Genomic DNA, 18,227 nt, shown 5'->3' on the forward strand with positions numbered 1-18,227 from the left:
AATTCTGAGAGTAATGAGAATATACATTATACCACATCATCTAATCGGAAATCTACTTTGATGTGGCTATGGCAACAGTAAACTAAAATATAATTGCTACGGATTAATTTTGCACATCCTCATTGATTATACTACTGTAAAGGAAAATATGGTAATCTGGTAACTTTAGGAAATGAATACAATGTAATGCTAGTATTCTATATTCCGAATTTATCGGCGTATAGCGTGCACCTTCATTTTAGGAGGGAAGTTTCAGGAAAAAACTTGCATTTTAAATAAAGAACTTTGACGCAAAATAAGGGTCACAGCCCATCAATGCAGTCTTATCAATGCCCATCTGCAGCCTCACCATTGCCCATCAATGCAGCCTGATCAATGCCCATCTTCAGCCTCACCAATGACCATTAATGCAGCCTGCTCAGTGCCCATGTGCAGCCTATCCATTGCAGCCTGCTCAGTGCCAATCTGCAGCCTCACCATTGCCCAATAATGCAGCCTGATCAGTGCCCATCTGCAGCCTCTCCATTGCAGCCTGATCATTGCCCACCAATGCAGCCTGATCGGTACCCATTTGCAGCCTTGCTTTTTCCCATCATTGCAGCCTCACCAGTGGCAGATTACACAGAGCCGCGATCTCCTGTGTACCTGGCGCTCACAGTCACTCACGGTCCCGCCTCCTGGCCCGGCTCCTATGATAGACAGAACAGTGGTCCAATGCCAGGCCAGGCCCTAAGCAGGAAGTTCAACCCCCTATATAATCCCCCCCCTTCCAGGGATACCTCAGTTTTTACGCCAGTGTCTTAGGTGTTGGACATGTAAAGATGTCCTGTGCTGAAGCTCCAAAGGGAATATCCTGATATCCTATACTGGGGCAAGCCAGGCGAACCGGATCCATTCAAAGTGTCCTTTCATGGCCGAATTGGATGGTACCCGGGCCTCGTGTCCGAAGAAACAAGGTTTTACCTGTAACGCTTCTCTTTTTAGAGAGCAGGACCCCGCAGATCAGAAAATGGCTTTAAATCTCCTAATTTCTAGCTGGGTGCCTTACAGGGCCAGAACTGCAGGATCCCCCTATTTGTAGGGGGCCCCGGTCTATGACGTTTTTTTTAAACGGAGCCCACCGTGAGAGGTGAAGATTGGGTCTGTGTATACAGAACCCTGCGGCTGGATAAGGTAAGAGGAAATTCCACAGAATTTTTGATTTTTAGTAGGTTTTCTCCTTTAAGGTAAATGCATGCTATACCTATTGTGACCACCGGGGGCTGCCAAGAGCACATACCTTCTCATGCTGATCTGTCTCAGCGTTCAACGCTGCACAGCTCCTCCGGCTAGCTCCAGGTAGGATGGGATGGGTTTTTTTTTCCTCTGGGATATTCCCCCCAGGCTAGGGGGAGGCTACAGATAGGCTGTAAGACGGTTTTAAACCACTCTGTCACCACCGCCGCCAGGCCGCCATTGCAATGCAGGCCCCATCACTGCCGGCCTCCTCCTTCTTCCTCCACCCCCAGCCTTCCTCCAGGCTTGTCCCAGAAGGGTGCTTTACAGGTGCTCTGAGCCTTTGGAGGGACACAGAGCTGGCGGTCGCATGTAAGGTGGGACACAGGCATTCTCCTAGGCTGCATTTACTAAGGGAACACCAGACTGGGCATTTGGTAGCAGGGCTTGCCGGACTACATTGCTCAGCAGTCAGTGTTCATTTTTGGATACCTCACACCTTGTTGCTTTGCACTATGGGTAGAAGAGGTTCAAGTACCCCCAGAACCAGAGACACTAGGGGATCTCGTTCAGGTTCTGAGGACCCCCTTTCTGCTACATCCTCCCCCCCCCCCCCCATGAGGGGCCAGGGACAGCTGGTTAGGGAGAGCCGTCGGGGTCAGGGGCTACACCTGCTTCTGGCACTTCAGCCCCTGTATACATTACACAAGAGGTTTTTTTCCTCAACCATTACTGGGTTAGAGGAAAGATTAATGGCCGTGATTACTTCACTCAGTGGAAAGAAACGTACTAGGCCTGCCTCTGTTTCCCAAGACCCTCAGGTAGAGGAGCTCTGGGATAAAGGAGACAAATCCCTTTCAGAGGATCAGGATGGGATGGATGATTCCTCTTCGGAGGAATCAGGTGGAGAGGGACCCTCTTCGGCTTCCCAAGAGGAGAGGGTCTTAGTGATCCTTACTGGATTGGTCCGCTCCACATTTAAGTTGCCCATACCTGAATCTGTGAAGGAATCCTCTTCTTCTTTGGGGTCGCTGAAACCCTCTCAAACAGCACATGCTTTTCCTGTTCATAATTTACTTGAAAAGCTCCTTTATTCTGAGTGGGATCACCCAGATAAGCGATTTCTTACACCAAAAAAGTTTTCAACACTTTATCCTATGGAAGAAAAATTTATTAAGATGTGGGGAATGCCGGCCATTGATGCGGCCATTTCCTCTGTAAATAGTAGTCTGACTTGTCCTGTAGAAAACGCTCAGATGCTCAGGGATCCTGTGGATAAAAAGATGGAATGCTTATTAAAGGATGTTTTTTCCTTAGCAGGATCAGTGGCTCAACCTGCAGTGGCAGCGATTGGAGTCTGTCAATACTTAAGAGACCATGTTAAGCAGGTCATCAAAGTTTTACCTGAACAGCAGGCCCAGGGGTTCGCTAACCTTCCAGCGGCCTTATGTTATGTTGTTGACGCCATCAGAGATTCTATCATGAAAACCTCTCGTCTTTCACTTGGGTTGGTACATATGCGTAGAATCTTATGGTTGAAAAATTGGTCAGCCGAAGCACCATGTAAGAAGCTGTTGGCTGGGTTACCTTTTCGTGGTGCAAGGTTGTTTGGAGAAGACTTGGATAACTATATCAAGAGAATCTCTTGTGGGAAAAGCACTCTCTTACCTGTTAAGAAGAAGAGTAAGCGCCCCTCTTTCAAACGGTCTCTTTCCCCAGCACCAGGGGCTTCAGCCTCCAGGCAGTCACGACGGCCTCCTCCATCTGGGGCAAGAAACAAGAGTCAACCCCAGGGACAAAAGAAGACCTCTTCATGAAAGGGTGCCCCCGCTCGCTCGAGTGGGGGGAAGACTGCTACAGTTCTCAAAGCTCTGGCAGGAGGACTTCCAGGACAGATGGGTAATCTCCACGGTAACCTTAGGGTACAAGCTGGAGTTCCAAGAATTTCCCTCTCCTCGTTTCCTCAGATCAAGTGTCCCCAGAGACGAAGCAGTCGCTCCTTCTAGCGTTAGAGCGACTTTTGTCGCAAGAGGTCATTATGGTGGTTCCCACAAAGGATCAGGGATTGGGCTTCTATTCTAACCTTTTTACGGTCCAAAAACCAAATGGGGATGTCAGACCCATTCTGGATTTAAGAGATCTGAATCGATTCCTAAGGATACAGTCCTTCCGCATGGAATCAATTCGGACAGTAGTCTCCATCCTGCAGGGAGGAGAATTTTTGGCATTGATAGACATCAGAGATGCATACCTACATGTGCCCATTTTTCCTGCTCATCAGAAGTTTCTACGCTTCGAGATAGGAAGGCGCCATTTCCAGTTTGTGGCTCTGCCTTTTGGGATAGCCACTCCACCTCGAGTGTTCACAAAGATCTTGGCTCCTCCTCTGGCCAGATTAAGGGCTCAGGGTATAACTGTCATAGCATACCTAGACGACCTGCTCTTGATAGACCGGTTGGTAGCTTCCTTGAACGGAAACTTGAGGACCACGGTCAAGTATCTGGAACATCTAGGTTGGATCGTCAACCTAGAAAAATCTTTCCTAAAACCAGTAAGAAGACTGGAGTATTTGGGTCTGATCATAGATACAAGCCAGGAGAAAGTATTTCTCCCTCAGGCAAAGACCACTGCTTTAAGGGAGCTGATTCTCACAGTCAGGACCAAGAAGGGTCCTTCTGTCCGCCTTTGAGGCTGCTGGGGAAGATGGTGTCTTCATTCGAAGCAGTTCCCTATGCTCAGTTCCATTCAAGACTACTGCAACACAGTATTCTGTCGGCCTGGAACAAGAAGTTTCAGGCATTAGACTTTCCGATGCACCTGTCCCATGCGGTGCGTCAGAGCCTCAATTGGTGGCTCATACCCGAAAACCTGCAGAAGGGGAAATCCTTTCTACCGGTTACCTGGACGATTCTGGAGATCCGGGCGGTATATCTAGCAGTAAAAGCCTGGACTCTCAGGCTACAGGGTTGCCCGGTCAGGATCCAGTCCGACAATGCCACAGCAGTGGCTTATGTCAATCATCAGGGAGGCACCCGGAGCCGAGCTGCTCAAAAGGAGGTGAACCAGATCTTAGTCTGGGCAGAGATGCATGTGCCATGCATATTGGCAGTTTTCATTCCAGGGATAGAGAACTGGCAGGCAGACTATCTAAGTCGCCAGCAGTTACTCCCAGGGGTATGGTCTCTGCACCCCGACGTCTTTTGGGCCATATGCCAAAGATGGGGGGTCCCAGATGTAGATCTCTTTGCATCCCGATTCAACAAAAAGATAGACAGATTTGTGGCAAGGACGAGGGATCCTCTTGCATGCGGGACGGATGCGTTGGTGATTCCGTGGCATCGGTTCTCACTGATTTATGCATTCCCACCTATTCTGCTACAACTCCTTCGCAGGATCAGGTAGGAAAGGAAGTCAGTACTTCTGGTGGCCCCCGCTTGGCCCAAAAGGACTTGGTATGCACAAATAGTAAGGATGATGGTGGGTTCCCTGTTGACCCTACCGGTATGCCCAGACCTGTTATCTCAAGGTCCGGTGTTCCATCCTGCCTTACAAACGCTAAATTTGACGGTTTGGCTATTGAGACCCACGTTCTGAAGAGTCGTGGGCTTTCAGGACCTGTCATATCTACTTTGATCAATGCAAGGAAGCCAGCTTCCAGAATGATTTATCATAGAGTCTGGAAAGCTTATGAATCCTGGTGTGAATCCAGGGGTTGGCATCCCAGAAAATATGTCATAGGTAGAATTCTTGATTTTCTACTATTAGGATTAGAGATGAAGCTGGCCTTTGGTCTGAAATTTTATGCAGGGGTTGATGCGTCTTAATCCTCCAGTTAAGGCGCCCCTAAACCCCTGGGACTTGAAATTGGTTCTGACGGTGTTACAGAAACAGCCTTTTGAACCAATACGTCAGATTCCTTTGATCTTGCTGACAAGGAAACTCATTTTTCTGTTAGCCATCTCTTCTGCTAGAAGAGTATCAGAATTAGCAGCTCTTTCCTGTAAGGAGCCTTATTTGATTGTACACAAGGCTAGAGTGGTATTGCGCCCTCATCCTAGTTTTTTACCGAAGGTGGTTTCAGATTTTCATCTAAACCAAGACATTGTTCTGCCTTCCTTTTTTCCAGATCCCTGTTCTCCGGAAGAGAGGTCACTACATTCTTTGGATGTAGTAAGAGCAGTCAAGACCTATCTGGAAGCAACTGCTCAGATTCGCAAAACGGATATTTTGTTCGTGTTGCCAGAGGGTCCCAATAGAGGACAGGCAGCGTCAAAAGCTACCATTTCTAAATGGATTAGACAATTGATTATTCAGGCTTACGGTTTGAAACAGAAGATTCCTCTGTTTCAGATCAAGGCACATTCCACAAGGGCTATTAGTGCTTCTTGGGCAGTGCATCACCAGGCCTCTATGGCTCAGATCTGCAAGGCCGCAACCTGGTCTTCAGTTCATACATTCACCAGATTTTATCAGGTGGATGTGAGAAGGCATGAGGATATCGCCTTTGGGCGTAGTGTGCTGCAGACAGCGGTACAAGGTCCTCAGGTCTGATTTCACCCTACTTGGTTGTGATCCCCCCCCCCCTCAGTTGGCATTGCTTTGGGACATCCCATCAGTTATTACTGTGGCTCTGTGTCCCGTGATGTTCGAGAAAGAAAATAGGATTTTTTATAACAGCTTACCTGTAAAATACTTTTCTTTCGATGGACATTACGGGACACAGAGGTCCCGCCCCTCTTCTAATACACTTATATTGCTTTGCTACAAAACTGAGGTATCCCTGGAAGGGGAGGGATTATATAGGGGGTTGAACTTCCTGCTTAGGGTGTGACCAGTGTCTAATACCTAATGGTACCTACATAACCCATCAGTTATTACTGTGGCTCTGTGTCCCGTGATATCCATCGAAAGAAAAGGATTTTACAGGTAAGCTGTTATATAAAAAATCCTATTATATATAATTTTTTTTTTTTTTACATGCCTTCATTTTTTTTTTTTTTTTTTTCTCTCCACATTTACATGCAGACCAAGCTGACCAACAGAAGGGTTGGGATACACTATTACTTTTACAGGAGTACTTACAGGGTATAACTACATAAAAAGTGAAGTGTTGGCATTGGTCGCATTAGCAATTGGTCATTTGTCGCTTATTTAAAGTAGTGCAGAGTCTTACAGGGTAACAACACTGCTATGATTTCACTGCAGAACACAGTGTTGTCACAGTGTTAAAATCAATGGATCTACTGGCAGCATCGAGACATATTCAACTCTGTTTAAAGGTCGCGAACCCAGTAAAATAAAAACTATTAATGCTAGTGACAGACTTTAAATACAAAATGTTGCGCTAAAATAAGAAAAGCGAAGACAAGAAAGTTATCACCTGAATAGTGATAAGAAATAAAGTCCACAATAGTTCCAGTGATTGGATATCAATCTGTGATTATTGAAAAAAATCTTTAGTGTGATAGCAGCTTCCAACGGAAACACATGTGTTGTGTCCAGACCTCCACAAGGATCAAACACAAGGCTTACTAGATAAAATTGACCATCCACTACAGATCAATTTGAGCATAGTAGTATATTTGAGCGTAGTATAGCAATATCCTATGATCCTCGACGGTGATGGACTGTCACGGGCAATACCATAGCACACCTCAATAATCAATGCTCCGCAGTATACTTGTTTAAAAATAGACAGAGAGACCTTGCATAGCGTAATTCTGTATATAAAATGTTTATTAGAGAAATAGTAATACTCAACATATCCTCCGAATATAAAGCTCTTTTTTTGGTATAAAATCCGCGGGTACACACAGGATAACTTCTCAGTCGCTTCCAGCACTGACATCACAACAGGCTCCTCCTTAAGCTATTCCTCATACCTGACGTCATCTGGAGCACGGACGCCATGCTGGACCATCACTCAGATATGGGAAGCGGGGAAGCCAAGCTTCGATTTGGTTCCTATTACACTCCCAATCTTACAGGCTAGTATACATCATGTGGTCTCCATTATGAAGAGTATAAATAAGCCCAACGGACTTGTTTACTTATCAGTATTGCATTGAGTGCATCGCATATAAGCCATTTGTAAAAGTTACAGCTTTATTAAAAAAAATGACAAAAATGCAGATAACGATATTCATTACTCCTAAAATTTAGATGTCATAAATTTAAATTCTAGTGACAGACTGCCTTGTATACAGTATATCATTCTTTATTTTAATTGCAGTTTTACTTTATCAGCTCTATTTTTACCTTATTAGACCTCTTGCTCATGGGGCATCAGAAAGCGCCTCTCTGAACGTCAGAACTGCTGGCAGGAAAATGCGGCTCACAAATCGCACTAAAAGCCATGTATTGCACACGCTTTTAGTTGCTTTTTGCATTTTACCATAAATGCATTCTACTGGCCAGAAAATTAATCCTGGCCATTATGCATCCAGCAGTTATGTGTGTTTAGGCGTGTTTATAAAAAAAAATTCTGCTTTTAAGTTCCTCTCAAAAACGCACCTCTGGTGTTTTCTCTTTTTTTCTGCGTGTAAATGTGCCACTTACAATACGCCTGTAAACGTCTTTGTGTGCTTGGACGCATAAGCTTATATAGAGGTGCTTTTAACAGGCTGTCTGTATAGGCAGTGTTTTTTAAATTCAGTGTGCTTGAGGTCTTAAACTGCTTGCCTCTACCAAAAAAAGTCACTTTCTCAAAATGAGTGGCTGTATGATACGTCCTAATGCATCAGGCTTTGTGAGTGTTGGGTTAGGACTGAAGTGTGTCATTAAAAAGCACTGAGATTTTTTTTGTGTTGCTGCAGCCTTCATTGACCTGCTCAATCACTATGGGAGGTTGGTCTGGCAGCAGAATATATTACCTCGGTTTTGGAAAAGTGGATACAACTGTATTTTTTATGGTTTGTATTAGAACCCAACATGTGTCTTCTACTTTCAGCTCTAGCTGCACTGAGGGTAGAAAGCAGGCAGGGTAGAAAGCAGACCTTTACACATGGGATAGCTGGAAGTTTTCAAATCACATGGATTTGGTTGCAATATCAACCACTATTCTTGATTATAGATCTCCTCTAGTGTATGAGCTACTTGATGTTCCTGTCTTGCAAATCCTCACCACTTCTGTAGTTCTACATTATACACTGTAACGAAGTCTCCAGTCCATAAGTGGTATAATTAATGGAACTGAATGCTATGATGATCCAAGCACCAAATTCTGCCTTTTGTGTTACTGTGTTCATAATTCATAGTGGAGCCTCTTCTGCATTTAATATATATGGGAGCATTGGAAAATTCTTTTGTCCATAAATCCCAACAGATTGCTACTAATAGGCTTTAGGAGGGAGGGGGGGGGGGGGGACGATTACCCTCCTTTAATTCCGTTTTGTTTCCAGAATGCGCATCCATTTTTAATGTGTGTTTTTATTCAGCTGGTTTTGCAATTTAAAAACTTAAATTTTACATGCGTATAGGCTCTGTATATTTTCTGATTCTATTTGTGGCCGAGAAAAAATTATTTGAGCAGATAATAGGTAAAATGCGTTATGTTCCACCACAAGGCCAAAAGTCATCCAACACATATTGCAGCCAGTTGGTTTCTATGGCAATGATGTAACTTTTGTGCAGTTTTTAATAGATGTGAAACCTAAGAAATCTGGTCTCCAGGGATACGCGTCTTTCTGATGTTAAAGCTGAATTGTGTTGCAAATTGAATATGATCTTGTTTTCAGGTGATACGTGTGTTCAGTCCATAGAGATACGTGGTGCTGGTTATTCCTGGAGTCACTCAATAAATTGATTGTTCATGGTCGATTTGTATGGCATAGTGAGACATGCTAGATAAAGGATGATGCATTTTCCCTTTTCCAGATTTCCCTGCCCTACAGTTCCTTATCCCAAGCCAAGGGGGTAATCCTCTGTAAATATATTAAAACGGTTTTATATTAGAATGACACAGTTTTTCTGCTTAAACCTAATTGTAATTTGTATGAAAAAAGTCTAATCTTAAATCCCCAATTACATACTTAAAACTGAGATCACGTGACAAGCAAGGCCCCAGATCTCCTGACTTCTGTATTTGGGGGGGGGGGGGGTATGATCTTGCACTGCCCAAGTTACTTTCTGTTGACATGGGCACTGCCCATTGTCTGTCGGAAGAGTGCATTACAGGGTTCTCCACAGAGTGCCAAAGCCTTCAGGACAGACCTCATGTGAGAGGTGGAGACCACCCTGGCCAACTGGATCAACAAAGACAATGTAGAGCTATTTCAACCACCTGTAATTACTACCTTAAGAGGTTCCATGGCGGAATCGCATGACAGGTACGTTTTTCTCAGTGTTAGAAGCTTTAGAAAAGAACAGATTTGTTGGGGTCAGTTGGATGGAATCCTTCTTCTCCCTTTTTTTTTTTTTCACTGGTTTTAATTAAATAGGCATTTTAAGTAAGATGCCATAGACATTAGTTCCCAAAGTGGAAAAATAATGTCCTTAAACAATCAGGAAAAAAGACTGCTGTTTAAGAATCCATAAACAAAATCCTCAGGTATGAAGCAGAGACTCTTTATTTTATAAAAACTGAAGGTAATCCCCAAGTTTTACAGCAGTCTATAGATGGTCATACAGAGACTTGGATGAGAAGCTGACAATACCTGGAGGCTAGAGCCACATGGATGTCACAGGGGCTCAGGGGAAAATACACAGAGCCATGGAGCATAGAATGCAGGAGCGCCTCTGGCAAGGGGCCCGTCCAGAACCGTAGGGCCAGGTGTCCGGTGGTGGGGGGGCCGCAACTATAGCCATGAGAACTGTAGGGGCCAGTGTCCAACGGCCACTTGTGTATTTTCCCAAGAGCCCCTGTGACATCCATATGGCTCCAGCCTCCAGGTATTGTCAGCTTCTCATCCAAGTCTCTGTATGACCATCTATAGACTGCTGTAAACCTTGGGGATTACCTTCACGTTTCATAAAATAGAGTCTCTGCTTCATACCTGAGGGTTTTGTTTATGATTGTCAGTCAGCGCTTTCTTTTTTCCTGAAAGTTTATTGTCATCTCATTGGTCTGAGTTTTGGACAGCAGCGGCCCCAGTTCCATTTATTTTTTTGGTTGTTTGCTTGGGAATTTTTTCTATGTGCCTGGTCATTTTGTTTTTTAGTGCAAATTTAATGTCCTACCTGACTGCTATATTTGCAAGTGCCTTTCATGTGCACCTTTAGAAAGTTTAAAACTTTTTACTCCCTCGCCCACAAATCTGATGGCGTAGGAAAGAAATGGTTGCTGAATTTCTATTTTCTTGGTCAAATTCTCACCCTCAGCTAGGCTGATTGGACAGTGAAGGGAGCAGCAGCTTACTGAAGTCCTTCCTGTGATCTGCCCTTGTAAGCAAGATCACAGCCAGAACTGTAAAGTATAATAGTACCTGCCTGATGGTCAGGTAATGAGCAAGCTGAATGTACCAAGTTGATCAATCGATCAACTTTGGTACAACCAGCCTGCCAGAATCTCTTGTGATTGTTGCTAGGGGCTTCTATAGCTGCTAGCGATAATCACTGTCTTCTCCAAGAAGATGGCTTCCCCCGCCCCCCCCCTACCAGGAGAGAACAATTGCTGATTCCCCATCAGTCAACACTGCCTGTGTTGATGGGGGAATCATGCAAATGTCTTTCCCAACCCCAGGAAATTTAAACCTGCCTTAAGCCTAGTACACACTACTAGTCTAAAAAATTGACAGCTCAGGTCGAAGCCGCTGTACTAACAATACAATCTCCACTCCATAGCTAGTGTGTTCTGACAGGATTGTTGGCTGAAAGCGTTGATTGGGAGTCAGTCGGCAGACCTTTTTTGGTTATACCCCTTCAACAGAAGCCAGCAAAATGGCCGTCTTCTGTCAGACTAGCTGCCGTGCACATGGGGTGAATGTGGCCTGGTTTCTATTGAACTGGCCAATGCCGCCCAACATTCAGCCTGTGTGTACTAGGCTTAAGTCTTGGTGTACTCTAGATTAAAGGGAATTTAAAGAAAGATATTAGGTGCTCATACTAACGGGATTAAAATAACTTAATTGATTTATAATACCTAACTCAATCACGGGATTAATAAGTAAAACGTTTCTGCCCAGACAGCTTAAAGTCTACTTTTACCGAGTAAAACCTGCAAAACACTGATTCTGAAAAAAATAAAAAACTGCAAATACTAACTTGAACTAAAATTGAGAGCATCATCCAAGTGCTGTGATAGAAATCCATGCTGCGTTATGGAATGAAATTTGCCCAGGCTCCCAAATAACATTTAATTTATTGAGGTCAGATCAGTTAAAAGTTTCAAAGGACAGTAACCAATAGCAACAATCATTTTATCTTTGGTAGTCAGAAGAGTAACATATCATTGCTGATTGGTTTCTATGAGTTACTGTCTTTTTATTTATTTTGTTTTTTAGATTACTACTTACTTTATAAAACAAGCAAGATTGATTTTTTTCATTTGTTAAATTCCCTTTTTTAAAAACCAAACAAAGTCAACTTAAATGTTTGCTTGCTTAGATTCACCATTGTACCAATTCCCAGAGTTGACATGCAGACAATATCCTATGCTGTGGATTTGGTAATTGTACACTGGTGTCTTGCTGGAAACAAATGTATAGCTCATTAAAGTTTATACACGTAACTTGGAATCTTGTCAGAAAGACTACTTTTTGCCTGAATGAACCACTATGGTCTGTATAATACACATCTAAGATGTTCAGTGAATGTGCACTGTGCACCCTGCTCTGCATGGTGGAAACCCTTCATCATGTGGACAAGTAAAAAGGAATAGCATCATTGAAATGATAATGAAGTCCATGTAACAATGGATACTGGGTGAGGGATGCAAATTTTTTCATTTTCACATCTCTGGCTCTACCCCAAACAAGCTGAGAGGTGTGCTTACAGGTTGCATGGTTTGCTAGTCTCTGCCAAATCCCACAGTGTGAGCTTTTCTATCTAGAGTGTCAAATTTTAATGGTTCAGGGTCTTGATTGAAAGTGGTGTTTTTCTGACTTACAGAAATACTTATTTAATAGATTAATGCCTTTTAGAAAATAAATGGAAATGTAGCTTTTTAAGAGTAAATTGAGTTGGAACTGATACAGTGAAAAAAAAAAAAAAAAACTAAAAAAAAAAGCTAAAAAAAACTTGCCAAGTAGCTACGATTGCCGGTCCCCGGCAGTGAAAATGTTTTGTGTCATTTGATTATCTATTGACCTGAGATGATTGTCCCCCAGCAAGGCCACTGACAGTTTGGGAAGAAATTTTCCCCCTGTGGGGACACTGCAACCAACAATTCCAAATGGATATTCGCTGTTGTTTTCTTAAGATAAGACAAGTGTTGCAGCATCTCCTGGGTGTATAGACATGCAGCCTCATCCAAAATAATTATGCACTTTTTATAGAACTTCTGTAAGTTCACACCAGTGCGGTCCGTTCCAGTGCAGTCAGCAAAAGAAGAACCTGCAGTTTTTTTTTGTCTGGAAAAAATGCACATTATCCAGAATAAAGATAAACACGTGTCAAAACAGAAAAAAATGAATAAAAAACCCCACACTGGAACAAATTGAAAATGCATGTAAACGTGCATGCAAAAACGCTTTCGGAAAGCAGAAATTGTTATGTAAACCAGCCTTAAGTGAACATTTTGAGGGTTGTAATCTTCTGACTTTAGGTCTATGGCTAGACTTAAGCTGGCCATGCATGATTCAGCATGTTGAATGAAAAAAAAAAAATAACCGATTCCTCCATCCACACACTGATATTGCAAAGGCCTTTCAAACAAACTATAGTACATTGTATTCGATCATAAACAAAGAGACACAGAAGGAAAGAGAAACAAGAAAAACAAAAATACAAGAATATCTGACCGATGCCAAACTACCAAAAATTCAAGCAGAACAATTGATAGAGCTAGAAGAACCAATCACCCAGGATGAAATTAAAAAGGCATTGAAAGAAACACCTATAGGGAAAAGCCCAGGACCTGATGGGTTTACGATTAAATATTACAAAGAGTTCCAAAACCAATTAATTCCAAAATTGTGCAATTACTTGAACAAAATAAGGGAAAGCGAAGAAATAAGACGATAGTCATTACAAGCCCATATTACAATAATAACCAAAGTGGGAAAGGATAAAACTATCTGTTCTAATTATAGGCCCATAGCATTACTGAACGCCGATACAAAGATTTATGCAAAAATTCTGGCATTGAGATTAAAAAAATATATGCCAGAGTAGGTGGACCCAGACCAAACAGGGTTTGTACCTGGCAGAGAGGGCAGGGACAATAGTATAAAAACAATGTTAATGCTGCAAAAGTGAAAAAACAGGGGATCCCCAGTATTACTCTTGTCAATTGACGCTGAAAAAGCATTTGACAGGGTAGTCTGGGGATTGATGACAGACACGCTTCAACACCTAGGACTAGGACCTAAAATTATGCGCTGGATTAAAAGTCTATACAGCCGCCCTACAGCGATGGTGAGGGTTAATGGAAATATGTTACCACATTTTGAAATGTTCAAAGGAACAAGACAGGGGTGCCCACTCTCAGCACTCCTGTATATATTGTCGTTGGAACCATTCCTTGCAACTTTGCGGAATATCGAAGATATAGGATGGGTGAGAGTGGGAGAGGATGAGCATAAGGTGGTGGCATACGCAGATGATATCTTAATGTATGTAACCAAACCAAGGGTGACACTGCCAAACATAATTAGAGAAATGAAAAAAATATGCGGAACTCTCAAATTTTAAGATTGATCCCATAAAAACAGAAATACTAAATATAGGGGTAGAAAAAAAAAAAGAACTTGCATTACAAAGGGAATGCCCATTCACGTGGGTGGGAAGAGAAATATCATACCTAGGAATTAAGCTGACATCCACAGTAGAGAAGTTATACTTGGCTAATTATATCCCATTGTTGAATGAGATCAAAGTAGCATTAAAGAAGGTCTCGTTGAGACCTCTATTCTGGCTGGGAAGGATAAATATGTTAAAAATGGCGATCCTTCCAAAAATAATATATAAATTCCAAATGTTACCAATAGCAATACAACAAAGTTTTTTTTTTTTTAGAACAATAAAAACAATGATGTTAAAACATATATATGGCAAAATAAAAAGTCAAGAGTAAAATTTGAATGAATCACTAGGGAAAAAAAACTGAGGTTTAGCAGCACCGGACATAAATGGACACTACAAGGCAGTTATTATTTTATGAATGGTAGACTGGGTAAATTAAAAAAGGGTGAAAAAATTGATTAAGATTGAAAACACTTTTTTTGCAGAAATGTCCTACTTAAACATATGGGTACCAAGGAAGTATAGAATATTAGACTTAGAACCACACAACCTAACTTGAAATGTATTTAAAATATGGGATTCAATTCATCGACAAAGAAAATGGATATACAATTCACCACTAATTGCACTCACAGGAACAAATTTTTTTTATCCCTGGGAAGGAGACACTTTTTGGCGGTAGAATGGGAAATGTACAAATAAAGGATATCACTGAACATGGGAAGATGAGAACAATACAAGATTTAAAGCAAACAAATGGGTGGAAGGTTAGTGAGTGGGAATACTTACAATTAAAACATTTGGTAAATACGCTACCTTAACCAATTGGAGATGGAAAGAATCTAAATCCACTAGAAAAACTTTGTCGTACACAAACTTCATTGAAACATGGGCTATCACAACTATACTGAATTTTGACAGACCTAAAAAGACAAATGTTTCCCCCCTTCATATAGGGAAATGGGAAAAAGAAATGGGCACGAAACTAGATGAACAACAAGTAGAGAGAAAGATAGGAGAAGTGTATAATTACGCAATGGACATAAATACAGTACAAATGAACTACAAGTTTTTTTTAAGATGGTACATAACACCAGACAAAACCCATAAAGACCAGCAGGATAAACCCCCACACTGTTGGAGGGAATGTGAACAGAATGGTACAACGACACACATCTGGTGGGATTGCCCAAAAATAATAGATTACTAGCAGGAAATTCAAGACTACATAGGAGAGATAACTGGTGAAAAGATGATAACTTACAATGTCTGTTTCATGATACAAAAGATTCAAAAAAGCACTATAGCAAAACTTTGACTCTAATATTAGTAAACGCCGCAAAAGGGCTAATACCAAAGAAGTGGTTATGCGTAGGAAAACCAGATATAAAGGAATGGTTTGAAAGAACAGAATACATCAGTAAAATGGAATACTTATGCAGCAGAGATACAGGGTAAGCTGAAAAATACAACAGTATCTGGGGAAGATGAATAGATTTCAAGGCTTCGGAGAAATACTTGGAAAAGATGATGGAGGGCAGCAGGGCTTGAAATAGGAAAGACAGGAGATGGCAAACCATATAGAGAGGGGGAGGGGTGGGAGGAGGGAGAAATAGGCAGGGATAGTATAGTATTTTGTAAATTAGACATAGCTGGCAACAGTGTTTTTTTAGTTTTGTTTTTTATTAAATTTTGTCTACTTGTAAATGAAAGAAATGAAATAAAGTTTTGGAGGAGTACCAGAATGATGTGAAACTGAGATGGAGACGGTAAATGAATGCAAAGCTGAAGAAGTGTCTTGATAGAGTTCTCTGAAGTGGTAAAAAAACATAAAAAAAGACTTTTTGTCTGAATGAACCACTATGGTATGTATAGTACACATCTAAATTGTTCAGTGAATGTGCACTGTGCACCCTGCTGTGCATGGTGGAAACCCTTCATCATGTGAACAAGTAAAAAGGTACAGCATCATTGAAATAATGAACTCCATGTAACAGTGGATACTGGGTGAGGGATGCAAATTTTACATTGTCACATCTCTGGCTCTACCTCAAACTAGCTGAGAGGTGTGCTTACAGGTTTCACGGTTTGCTAGTCTCTGCCAAATCCCACAGTGTGAGCTTTTCTATCTAGAGTGTCAAATTTTATTGGTTCAGGGTCTTGACTGAAAATGGTGTTTTTCTGACTTACAGAAATACTTATTTAATAGAATAAAGCCTATTAGAAAATAAATGGAAAAAATTAGCTTTTTAAGAGTAAATAGAATTGGAACTGATACAGCGAAAAGGCTAAAAAAAACTTGCCAAGTAGCTACAATTGCCGCTCCCCAGCAGGGAAAATGTTTTGTCATTTGGTTATCTATTGACCTGAGATTGTCCCCCAGCAAGGCCACTGACAGTTTGGGAAGCTATTTTCCCCCTGTGGGGACACTGCAACCAACAATTCAAAATGGATATTCGCTGTTATTTTCTTAAGATAAGACAAGTGTTGCAGTATCTCCTGGGTGTATAGACATGCAGCCTCATCCAAAATAATTATGCACTTTTTATAGAACTTCTGTAAGTTCACACCAGTGCGGTCCGTTCCAGTGCCGTCAACGGAAGTAGAACCTGCAGCTTTTTTTTGTCTGGAACAAATGCACATTATCCCGAAAAATGAATAAAAAAACCCACACTGGAACAAATTGAAAATGCATGGAAACATGCATGCAAAATGCTTTCGGAAAGCTGAAATTATGTAAACCAGTCTTAAGTTAACATTTTGAGGGTTGGATTCTTCTGACCTTATGTCTATGGCTAGATTTAAAGGGGTTGTAAAGGTTTTTTTTTTTTAAATAACAAACATGTTATACTTACCTCCACTGTGCAGCTCGTTTTGTGGCCCCGAACCTGGTCTTCTGGGGTCCCTCGGCGGCTGTCTCAGCTCCTCCCTGCAAGAACTAAACACCTTCATGCGAGCTCTCTCGCATGGTATTTAGTTCTTGCGGGCACGCTATAGCCGCTGACTCTATCACTCGGCCCCGCCCCCCCGGCGCGCCACGTCATTGGATGTGATTGACAGCAGTGCGAGCCAATGGCTGCGCTGCTTTCAATCCATCCATTCTAGCCAATCAACGGCCAGGCTGAGCGGCGAAGAGGAAATCGGGGGCCAGGGAAGTAGGTGAACGGGCTCAGGTAAGTAAAATGGGGGGGTTGGGGGGGGGCGGTATTGTCAGATGTTTTTTCACCTTAATGCGTAGGATGCATTAAGGTGAAAAAACGTGAACCTTTACAACCTGGGTGCGGACATCCCTGCGGTAAGCGTGGAAACATGGCGCTGATGTACAGGTGGCCCCACCTGTCATAGAAAGGAGGGGACAGCAAGGGAGGAGGACCTCCTCTATGTAAATCACAGCTCCCAGAACATAGCAAAACCCACAGCCACGAGTAGGGAACAGCTGCAGAGAGCAAGCTATGGTGTGGACCTCTGGCAAGAGAAATTACATGTAGGAATCTAAGATGTCAGCTATGTAAATATTTTGATTAGCCCAGGGCAGCAGCAGACCAGGTTGGGCTTATTAGGTGTCTTCCACCTGGGTTTCTATACGAAAAAAAAAAGGAAGGAAAAGGGTCTGGTGCTGCCAGTGACACACCTCCACTCCCAAATGGAATACAACAAAGCAAAATTTTGCTGATGAGGTGAGCATGAGGAGGCCAATAAGAGTATGTAGAATACACGTGTTTAATAGATTTATTGAGGTAAAAACATTAATTGTATGTAAAATACATAGACATAGGTGCCAAACTGCTTGGGGTCAATGTGCTAATAAAAATGCTAGGAAACCTACACATAAGTTACAACTGACATCATATAAATAACTCACTGCAGTGTGTCTACAGAATGTAATGTCCATTAGAAATGTATATCTTGATGATGAATAGCATTAGGCAGTTGAATACTAAAGCAAGTGAGTAAACATGGTAGTAAAAATACAGTGTATTCAGAAAGTATTCACAGCGCTTCACTTTTTTCACATTTTGTTATGTTACAGCCTTATTCCAAAATGGATTAAATTCATTATTTTACTCAAAATTCTACAAACAATACCCCATAATGACATTGTGAAAGAAGTTTGAAATCTTTGCAAATGTATTAAAAATAAAAAACGAAAAAAAATCGCATGTACATACAGT

The 18,227-nt window shown here is 42.0% G+C and overlaps 1 protein-coding gene across 4 annotated transcripts in view; it reads left to right on the plus strand.

Moving 5' to 3' along the window:
* The window catches only part of PAM (peptidylglycine alpha-amidating monooxygenase), a 331,085-nt gene that overhangs the window by 204,961 nt on the left and 107,897 nt on the right, over positions 1-18,227 (plus strand). The window lies entirely within an intron of this gene.

This window comes from Aquarana catesbeiana, linkage group LG01, assembly GCF_042186555.1.
Source record: "Aquarana catesbeiana isolate 2022-GZ linkage group LG01, ASM4218655v1, whole genome shotgun sequence".
Classification (NCBI taxonomy): Eukaryota; Metazoa; Chordata; class Amphibia; order Anura; family Ranidae; genus Aquarana; species Aquarana catesbeiana.